Below are 12437 nucleotides of genomic sequence, written 5' to 3'. Positions count from 1 at the left end.
TAAATTAGAATAGAAAAAAATATTATAAATTACAATAATTAAAAAAATAAATTATTTTAAAAACATAATTGACTATCAATGTCACAAAAATTTGGACAAGGAGAGTAACATATATTATTTGAAAATTGCATTAAAAGGATTATAAATTACAATAGTTAATAATTTAAAATATCTAAAAAAAAATAATTAATCTGTTATATATTCAAAAAAAATACATAATAAATTACAATATTTAATCTATAATATATTAAAAGTGTGAAGCCTATTAGAAAAGTGAATTGAACTTTTTGCTTTCATTAAAAATATCTGTTTTAGATAAAACTGTCATTTTACTATTTTAAAAAAAATATTATTTAATTATATATACAATACTTTATAGTAAGAGTCTTAAATATATGGTAAGTTTTAAAAATTAAAAAGTCCTAAAATATATGGTAACAATAAAATTTATGATAAGAATTATTATAAAAATTAATAATTAAGGAGTCCTAAAATATATGGTAACATCAAAATATATAGAAAAAATTATTATTAAAATTAATAGTTAATAGTATTAAAATATATGGTAAGAGAGGAAGGAAAAATCAAAAAAAGAAATATACATTTATGGCTTTATGCACTAATTTCCTATTATAGAAGAAGTCAAAATTGGGATAGGTTTATAACCAATTAAATGTGTAATTTTTTTTGTACTTTATTAAAAGAAATAAATGGTAGGAGAATTAATTAATATTTTTCTTTCTACTATTCAATTAAAAAAATATTCCTAAAATAGGACTCTATTAAGAAAATACTTATACTTTTATAAATATTGAGATGTACGTTAAACTAGAGAACAAATCGATTTGCCTATTGGGAGAACATGATTGATGCTCATCTAACTTGATTCGATTGCATGTCTAGATTGGTGGATGCTTGATTTTTTAACCCTCAACTTCTTCACTGTTTTTGTAGGCATAATAGAATTCAACATGTGTGTATATATATATCTTCTTTGTTTTCATTCAAAATCATTCTTTAGGTCAAAATATTCGCTCAAACAAAAATTAGTTGGATCAAAATCGAAGCTTTGTGATCACTATTATATTATTTTATTTATAGTTTACAGGTCGTAGATGAATGTTGGTTGACTTTGAAAAAATTCTTGTGTAAAGGTTAAGTTTAATTATATTGTTTTGATATTTTTATTATCTTATTGTTTTATTTTAATTTACAAATGCTAGATAAATATCGGTTAGCTTTGAATTTTTTTCTCGGTAAAGGTTAGGTTTAATTGTAATATCGTAATATCGCTATTAGTTTGTTATTTTGTGGTAGTTTACCGTTCATAGATGAATCTCGATTGACTTTAAAAAAAATTATGTGTAAAATTTAAGTTTAATTCTATTGTTTTGATATCACTTTTATTATATTATTTTGTTGCAATTTACAGTTGATAGATACATGTTGGTCGGCTTTGACGAATTTTTTTATGTAAAAGTTAGATTTAGTTGTATTATTTTGATATCTCTATTATCGTATTATTTTATTATTATTTACAGGTGGTAGATGAATGTCGATCGACTTTTAAAAATATCTTTGGTAAAAGTTAGGCTTAATAAATAAATTCTCCATTTTTACATACTTAAAAGATATTAAATTTAATTATTATATTCATATTTATTATTTAAATAAATATCTTATTTAGTGTAATGTTTGAACTTATTAAAGTGAGATACACGCGCAAAGGCGCATACACCTAAACTAGTAACTTAAAATATCTAAAAAATAATTAATCTACTATATATAGCAGAAAATACGTAAGAAAAAATTATTAATCACAATAATTAACAACTTAAAAAATTTAAAGGATATAAAATATTTGTTTGACTCTCGAAATTATATCAATATCAGTTAAATTGGAATAGAAAAAAAGTTATTATAAATCTCAATAATTAAAAACTTAAATTATTTTTAAAATTTAATTGATTATCAATGCCACAAAAGTTTGGACAAATAAAGTATCATGTTTTATTTGAAAATTACATAAAAGATATTCTAAATTAGAAGAGTTAACAAACTTAAAATATTTTATTATATATTTCATAATTACTATGTGAAAATAAAAAAAAAAATGATTGACTCTCGAAATAATATGAGTGTCATATTAACAATTTAAAATATTCTTATACAAATTTCATTAATCTAAATATAATAATACATGCCTAACTAGGAATTTATAACCAAACAAATGAAGGTTTTAATTAAATGATAGATTATATATAACGTAAAATTTTCAATGATCACTATTGGGCCGTGCATAGCACGGTTGGCTTAAGTGGCAAAGAAGCAGCTGAAGCAGACAGCTTGTGGGCGACATGCCTACTTCAGCTGCTTCGCCCGTGATTTTACTATATCATTCCTAATTAATTATTATAGGTTATTTATGTATTTAAAAATTAATATTATTTAATTAAAAAAGGTAAATTAAATATTTATGACATGCTTGCTTCAATCGGGATTTTACTATATTACTCCTAATTAATTATTTATAAATTATTTACGTATTAAAAAATTAAAAATAGTTAATAAAAAATTTAAAAGAGACATTTATGACAGGACAACTTCAGTTGCTTCAGTCGTGATTTTACTATATCACTCATAATTAATTATTATATAAGTCATTTAATTATTAAAAAAATAATAATATTTAATTTAAAAAATAAAATAGACATAAAATAACAAGTTAATTCTTTGATGTTTTTATAAGTCACTTAAGTATTAAAAAATTAATAATATTTAATAAAAAAGATGAAATAGGCATAAAATGATAAATTATTTTCTTATGTTTTCAATTAACTTGACATTTTATATAGGACCACTTAAAAAAAATTTCACAAGTACTTTTTATAATAATCTTACTATGGCACTTCTAATTAGTAGAATAAAAGAAAAAATATTATAAATCACAATAATTAAAAACTTAAATTATTTAAAAAATATAATTGACTATCAATGTCACAAAGATCTGAACAACTTAAAATATTGTTATACAAATTTCATCAATCTAAATATAATAATATATGTCTAACTTAAAATTTATCAACCAAATAAATAGAGGTTTTAATTCAATGATAGAATTATAGATGACGTAGAATTTTTAATAATTGGACTGTGTGTAACACAACATAAGGCCAGTAGTCTAGAAATAAAAGACAGTAAGAAAATGATTAAAAAAATTAGTCTAATACTGTAGATCGGACAAGCAGCTCACCTGGAAACTTCTATTAAAAATTTATCTACATTTTATTAGAAATATTTTAAAATTTTGAATTAAATATCACAAATCATCATATTAATAAATAAATTATTTACAACAAAATCCAAGATAATATATTACAAAAACATGACTAACATATTATTAACTAGAATTAATTCTTAGGTTTATATTACTATGCTAGATTAACTAAAATGATTATGTATACTACATTATAACAACAACTAACTAACAAATTTTTTTCAAAAAATATTAAATTATCTTTTTTGGTACATATGTATATACTTAAGGTTTGTATAAAATTTTTGTTTTATGCCACTAATTTTATTGAGAGTCTTCACCTCCTTGTGATCATACTCAAACTTAATAATAATAAATACAGAAGAAATAATTTTGAATATAATCATTCCTCTTCTTCAGATATCAAGAGTAATAAATACGAATGTGGTATTTGCCACAACATGTTTCGAAAGTCTTGGGACCGCCAGGATATCAGGAGAAACAACGTAATTAAGAAATAAAGAAAATCACGAAAGAAAAGTATTCTATGTTTGTCTGATTTTGACAATTTACTGTTTTTTTCTTGACTAGCTGGATATGTTTTCTTAAAGAATTTTTCAGCTAGTTAATCTGATTTTTTATTAGAGTTTTTTTGCGTGAATTTTTCAACTCATGCATCAATATATTTTTTCCTCAGAGTTTCAGAAATAATTGTTCAACTATTTGGATTTATACATTTTTTTAAACATATTTGGAGGATGTCACTAATTTTTATTTTTGCATGGAGGTTTGATAGCCTCTATTTGTTTCTGTTTTTCTAGTTATTCCACTTTTTGAAAAACTTTTTTTAATTTTACTTTTTTAAAAAATATTTTTTTTTAATCAATTAGAATGTTTCATTAGCTTTGTTTCATTGATTTTGTTACTACTGTTAAAAAAACCTTACACCAAAGATCTTTAGTAGCGTACAAAAAAAATCTTACACCAAAGATCTTTAGTGGCGTACAAATCAAACAAAAAGTCGATAGAACTCATGAAGCATTTAAGTATGACCCAAAATATATGATTTGCGCTTTTAGAATCTCAAGTAATAAATCTTTTAGAATCTCTTTGAAAAGCAACTTCACAATTGAAATTTATATAATTACTAGTTTAGGATACGTGTGTTAAACGTGTATCAAACATTAAGTAAGAATAAACGTATATTAAAAAAATTATTGTGTGTACAATATTTTATTAAATACCAAAATTCTAAAAAGATAATATAAAATTTTGAAGATAAAAAAAGTGTAGTTAATTAAAGATAAATTTAGTCGTTATTTTTATTTCCTAATTCTGAAAGCATTTTGTTTTTACGAAGAGTTACTTTTATTCTCAGGATTCTATATTTTTACCAAAATCGAGGGTAATTCAGATGACTATAAATCTTTATCATGTTAGGGGTGATGGTATCAGGCATCAAAAGCAAGAAATTACCTGTATGAGGCTAATACTATGAAAGACACAATGTCCCCAAACTCTCACCAAGCCTAAATCTACCAAAGACAGTCAAAACATAACTACCTACTAACCTTCTATCCCACCAAGCCTACACCTACCAAAAAACAATCAAAACATAACTACCAACTAACCTTCTATCCTAATCTGAGCTCTCCATACCATTTTATCTAATGCATCTGTATAAAAATGAATCACAACTTTCTTAAAACAAGTATAATATGAGCATGCAACAATATTTACTAAACTCCCATAAAAGCAATAACATTACAAAAAACATGATTCATAAATCAAAAGAATTTAACATTTTATCCTAATATGTGACCTCTATGCTTTCCTATGTAATGCACATATATAGAAAGAATTAAATTTTTTTTTAAATGAATATACTATGGGCATACAATAACAGTACAACTAAATTGCACATAAAAGTTAGGACATCACAAAAAACATGATTTATTCATCAAAAAGAATTTAACCCTCTATCCTAATTTGTGACCTCTATACCCTATTTAATGCACCTGTATTTTAAAAAAATAAAATTTATATCTTTTTCCATGATAATAATTTGCATGATATCAAACGTTATAAAATAACTAACATTACTCATTTCTTTTGTCATAATCTATTAACAATTTTTACAAAAACTAAATATAAAAAAATTAATACAATATTAGTTATGAACATTATAAAACAATTAAAAATAATACTCATCTTTTGTCATTATCTATTTATATTTTTTACAAAAATTAACTATAAAAAGTAATATTTCTTATTTACGGTCCTAAAATTAGACTCTCGACATGAAATAAGGTTGATTTGAAATTGAAATTGAAATTTTATTTTGACATAAAATTTAAATTTTTGAGTTGTATTTTCTCATAAACATGAAATAAGTAATATTTCTCAAACTTTTATACAATCTTATTAAATTAGTAAAACACTTTTTACCCCAATACTAATAATATGTCCTCTATATTATCAAGATTAATAAACGCACAATAATTAACATCCGAAGAGCGTTGAACAATTAACAACCATAAAAAATTTGATCACTTATGTTTATCTATTTTTTCTTCCTTGACTGCTGATATCTATACATATTCTTGTTTCAGACTTTATAGTTTATGCTCTTCACTCACTGTCTTCATGCGTTTCTCTTTCTTCTTTTCTTTTCTGTCTTTTATTTGATCTTTAATATAATATTTATTTTATTTGAGTTCTTTCCTAAAATAATGCCTAGTAAAACTTCTCATATATTTATGGGTTTTACTTATGATATAATTATGATTACTTAAACTTTTCATAAATTTATTAAATTTAGTATTTAATATTATAAGAATTTTAAAAAATTATAAAAAAATTATTTTATCTATTGCAGAGTCTTTTAATAAGGATAATAAAATTTATAAGGGGATCTAAAAATAATGTTGATCATATTTAGCCAAATAAATAAATGAAGAAACCATGTCACATAGAAATATTTTAACACTTATCGGATAAATTATAAACTTAAATATTGATTAAAAATATAAATTCTAACAATATACAACGATATGCCTAGTGTATTTCAGACAGTGAAATCTGCAGAGGGTAGAGTATATGCAATTTATGCTACTATCTTAGAGGTAAGGTAGAAAGGCTGTTGAAGCATTTACTTACGTAAATGTTATTTTATAACTTTTCTTTTGTGAATCTAGTATATTACATACTTCTCATAAGGAAAAAATTAATCACCTAAATTTTAATTTCTTTGAAAAAATTTAAATATTAGAAAATTAATTAAATTATAATTTTATCTAATATGAAATACAGTTTAAAGAGTATTGAGTGAGTTGTGACACTCTCCCCATCTATTATTGTGATTGCTTTTGCACAAATACTCCCCAAGTAAGCTTGAATTTGGTCTCCGAATTCCTACAAGTCTCTTTCTTTCTCCTATGTAGCTTCTTGCGCAGTCAAACCCTTCGATATGATCAAATACTCTGTGTTTGGCTTCTTACTATTTGCACAGACGATCTTCTTATCAATGATGACTTCAATGTCCTTGTCATATTACGATCATAGCTGCGCGCGGTGACAATCCTTATCTTGGATCCTCGTTATTTTCATGATAAAGTTTGAGAAGACTTGCATAACTTTAAGTGTAGTATTAATTTGAGCCAATAAGGGATCTTATCAACCTTTGCTACAATCTTAGCTTGATGGTTCTTCATACCTTCGTAAGAGTCCTTTGTTAATATTTTTGAAGTATCTCTCTTTCAATCTATCAGAAGAGATAAGACTATTTATCAATCGATTTGAAAATGACATACTCATCTCGCTCTTTGTTCATTTTCAATACAAAATTATAACCTCCATAATAAGAAACATGTGAAGCAACTATAATTACTCGCTTCACGCCATTGAATTATTATTCAAGGATGAATAGAAAAAACTCCAACACATCACCATAAAGCCAAAAAAAATAAAAATAGATATGATGTAATTGTGTTCTACACGTAGTTTTCTAACGTCTTTATTAGTTTAAGATGAAAAATCATAATATTTAACACTTCTAAATTAATTAAAATTTTATCTTATATAAAAATGAATTTCATAATTTTATTAAGGGAAAAAGGTGCGAAAAATACCTATACTTTGACGAAATTTTTAGTTACACATTTTAAACTTTGCAGGAATCCTATGACTCCTAGACTGTTTTTTTATCGTATTTAACTGACATATATTTACCACTTGAACCACTACAAAATTTCAATATTGTGATTCTTTGACGAAGTGTAAATTTATAACAAAATTGAAGTAATTAATCTATACAGTTGGGAATAAAAAGAAACTCCTGCAGTAATGTTAGAAATGAGACTCTTATATGGAAGTGTTAGGACTCTTAATATCGACTACTTTGTCCAAAATAGTGGCACGAAACTGTAGGACTTCCACAGTTTGTTTTTCCTGCAAAGCAATTTATGATATTTTTAAAATTTTTAATATTAAAATTAAATCCCAATTTTAAAAGAATGCGTGAACTGTGATGAAGTTCAAGGCTCTTATCAACTAAAGTTTGATTATTAAACCCTAAGGCCTAAAGTCATTTGGTAAGTACAAATTTATTTATTTTTCTTAAGGTCCGTAACATAAACTATGATCTAATCTTTAGAACTTTTTATAGGCTAGGACTTCGCTAATACTTAGTTATTCTTTAGTAAAATGTAATTGATTTTAAAGTCTTGCTTACTTTTTCGTTCATCTTTATTTGTTAATTAACTTGACACATACAATAAATATAAATATTTTGCACTTAAAACTTTTTGTTTATCGTTTAAATTGCATAACTTATGCGTAATTTCTTTCAAACTTCAAAGAAAACGAAAAATATGCAAGCATATTTTAAATACAACAACAAAAATAGATAACCAAGGAACTTCAATATGACCAAAAAAATCTTTCGAAAGGTAAACACTATTTCTATAAATAATATAGTTATAGATTAGATGACAAAGTAAAATTAAAAGCCTATAAATACAATATTCACCTGCACAGAGATGATAAAGAAGTCTTTTTTCAAAAAAAAAAAAGAAGAGTAATTTATAGACATAGGTGAATAGAAATAAAATTACCTCAAGAGAGGTGTAAGATTTCATCATACCGACAAAATCCTTTTGTAGATGTAAAAAATAATCGAGTGTTCTTTTTCATGTGAGATTGGTATAGCCCGTCTGAAATAGGACATCAGATATTTGAAAAGTTGAAAACATGATCAAGATTGAATATCCATATAATCAATGATTAAGGATTTAATGCAAAATTTGTACTGAATACAATTGACGATCATGAAAAACTTGATTTTTCACAAAATTATAAAAATAATATCGAATGATCGATTCATCATTGAGAATATCAACCTAAAAATACAAATATTGTGCACTATCAAAAAGAGAAACACTATGCCCGTCAAAATAGTTGAAAGAAGAAATTAAAGAAATAAACTCTGTAAAAATAGTTGAAAAAAGAAAGAGATAAACCTTTGATTTTTTAATTACTTCATTCAGCGATCACATGCTTGTTTTGTCCAATTTCTGAATAAAAAATTTATAATTGAAAGAGAAACACAGGAAATTATCAGAAGGAGAAATCCTCTATTAATATTTGTAGATAGTAACATGTATCCATATATAATAAAAAAAATGATGATAATGAAGGCTAGAAATCAAAAAAGTACCGTATGTTTGTAGTAAATACTTTTAATATATTACTATTATAGATACGATAGATAAAATATTTGTTTAATAGAGTTCTGCTAATATAATAATAAAGATTTGGATATAATTGATATAGTCAATCTTTGGCTAAAAATTAGTAAAGTCTATTTTAATGTTGCATATTTACGTAATCTTCTATAATTTTATATACTTTTGCTTATAATTGCTAAAAGAATTCTATTTCCATCTTTTGTGGAAGCTAAAAAGGAATTAAACTAAAGAGTAGAAATATATATTGAGATTTTTTCATTCATTCTTCTTTTTATTTTTTTTCCCTTTTTGTGTATGGAAAATTGACTTAAAAGGGAACTTAGATTTTTTCCATTTTTTAAAAATTTAAGTCTATAGGCGTGACTAAAATAAAGAAAGGATCTTTCACTCTTAATGTTAACATTAATAACGCAAATTTATTAAATTAAATAGAAATACCAAAAATAAATAATGATACCAAAAATAAAGAAAGGAGACATCAGAATATAATAAACTGCATCTTATAGACATAATTATTTTAGTAAATATAAAATTTAAAATTGTAGTAAAAAGACGGTTTTGTCTACTGCAGAGTATTTTAATGAAGGACAAAAAGTTCAAATCACCTTTTTAAGGGTTTTCACACTTTTAATATATTATAGATTATAGATATAGATTATAGATTAATATATTATAGATATTGATTATAGATATAGATATAGATTATAGATTATAGATATAGATTAGACTAATAATTTCCAGCTAAGTAATTACACAATCTAATAATTATAATAATCTTTTTGTTTACAAAAGTATAATTATAATGTAAATACAAGTTAAATTAAATTTTTTAAATAAAAGTTAATTTATCAAAAACTAAAAATTTATATTAGACAAATAAGAACTTTTATAAATGATATTAAATAAAATACTATATATAATTTCTTTCAAAATATATTAATTAGGAGTAATAAACATATGTTCTTCTAAATATCATTGATTTATATTTTTCAAATTAGTATGTTTTAACTAAATTAATCATAAGAACTTAAAATACATAATTTTTAACATCATCATCAAATGCATATTTGAAAATCAAATTAATATTATTAATATAATATCATAAAATTATTAAAATATTTTTCAAAAAGATAATCTATCAATTCTAACAGAAATATTAATATATTGCAATGTGAAATATTAAATTAATACTAGTAAAATAAATAAATTGGTACTGAAAAGATAACATAAGTTTAAATTTTTAAAAAATTAATAGCCTTATGTCAAATTTCAATATAAGTACATAAATACGATTAAAAAAGAAGAAGGAAAACCTAAGTTTATAATCTTATTCAACAATGAATTCTACTTCATTTAAAAATTGAAATACTAACTAAATTATGCTAAATGAAAAAAATTAAACACAAAATAAATAAAAAATAGATATATTCTCAAAATATTGAAAAAATAAAATAATTTAAAATAATTGGAATTTAAATAAATTAAAACAAAAAATAAAAAAGTAAGTGAATTGGAGAGTGTTGTTAGTCCTGCCAATTACCCCCAAATATCTGTGATCAAATAATTATCTAATCAATTAAATATATCAGACTTGTAATTCCTCCATATTACACTAAATTCAATCTGTTATCTTTGCGTGACATCTATCCTCCTTTTTTCTTTAAAAAAATACTAGCTTGCCTCAAATTTCAATTGAGAGTCGAAAAAAAGGAAAATCTCGCATATTACTTTTGAAAACTTTCTAGTAAAATCAATCTCTAAACAATCAAATAGAGATTGACTAAAATTCACTGATGGTGTAAACTTGTTTTTACATGTTTATGTAAATTTAAAGCTTATTAAAGATAAATTTTAAAATATTAATTTATTTTCTTTAAACGATAAGCTATTTTTAGTAATTGTTATTTGGTAATAAATACTCATCTCCTCAATTTCCTCTCCCCCTTCACTCATCTCTACCTTCAAGCTCTTCTTATTTATTTCTATCCCATTTCTCCCTCTTTCCTAAGCTCTATGTGTTTGTTCATTCGTTCATTTTTGCTTGTCACATTTTACTTTATGAGAGTGAAGTTGATTAATTTTCAAAGTTAAATTAAATTAGATAATTTAATATTTTAAATATAAAATTTAAATGTTCAAAAACTATACGAAAATTTTTATAAATTACGATCTTTCTAATATTAATATGCTGAAAAAAAGTTGTTTTCGCTTTAATTTGATTGTCAACTGAAAGAATTATCGCAAATAATTTTGTATGTTGGATTAACGGTTTAAAAATAATTTCTTACTCTTAATAACAACAATGGTGACTACTTCCCTAAGGTATATGATGCTAAGGGGTCATTTGGTAGAGTGCATAAGAATAATGCAAAACATAGTGTATTAGTAATGCTTGTGTTAGTTATGCTTGTATTTTCTTATGCAGTATTTTATTCGATGTATTAAAAAAAATATGAATTACGTAATTTTTTTAAAAAAAATATTTTTTTACATAATACCCTCAATATATATGTTGGAAAGGATGCAAATTTTTTTTGGAGGGGTAATAGAGTCTTTAAGCATGTTAATGCATGCATTAGATTCATTGCATTGCTAATGCTATGAATTTTAAGGTATTAGTAATACACACCTCAATACACAATAGAGTGTATAACTAGTGCTTGCATTAGTTATACATAGGATAAAAAGGTATACCAAACAAGGTACTATTAATACACATTAAACTAATACATGCATTAATATTTTAATACACTACCAAACGACCCCTAAATGTTTCAATTGTGTTAGAGAAACAAAACATGTAAATTGTAAAATGGTCAATGATGATGAAAACAAAAAAACAAGTAGGAATATTTTATATTTTTGATAAACAAGTTCATTATTAGTTAGGTGAAGATAAATGTAGTGTTATTTTCCTTATTTATAGCTTATCTTTTAAAAAAATAAAATTAATGTTTCAAAATTGAGTTTAGATTTTGTGCATTGTTACTATATAAATATTCTACACTATGTAAATCTGACCTGTTATTGCAGGTTACTCAATTTTTTATAATTTTTTCTTTTTAAAATTGGGTAACCTGCAATAGCAGGTCAAATTTATCTCAACGTAGAATATTTTGTACATCGACAATGCACAAAACTTAAATTCTTCAAAATTTACCTTTAATAAACTTTAAATTCACAGGAGGGTGTAAAAAAAGGTTTACCCTATCAGTGGATTTTAGTTAAAAATTCACATACACCGATTGCATTTAAAATTCCTTTATCCTTTATAGAAAAGCAGCAGTTGGTCAGTTTTAACTTGCATCGCTTGTATGTTGTCAGCACTATTTTACAAGAGTTTTTCCCTTCTCTTTTTTCTTGTTTCACATGGATATCACTTGCTGTAGTCCATGCTAACAATGAAAATCATTAACAACATCAGCTCAAACTCA

Source organism: Capsicum annuum, chromosome 3, assembly GCF_002878395.1.
Source record: "Capsicum annuum cultivar UCD-10X-F1 chromosome 3, UCD10Xv1.1, whole genome shotgun sequence".
NCBI lineage: Eukaryota > Viridiplantae > Streptophyta > Magnoliopsida > Solanales > Solanaceae > Capsicum > Capsicum annuum.
Note: the sequence above shows the minus strand (reverse complement) of the source record.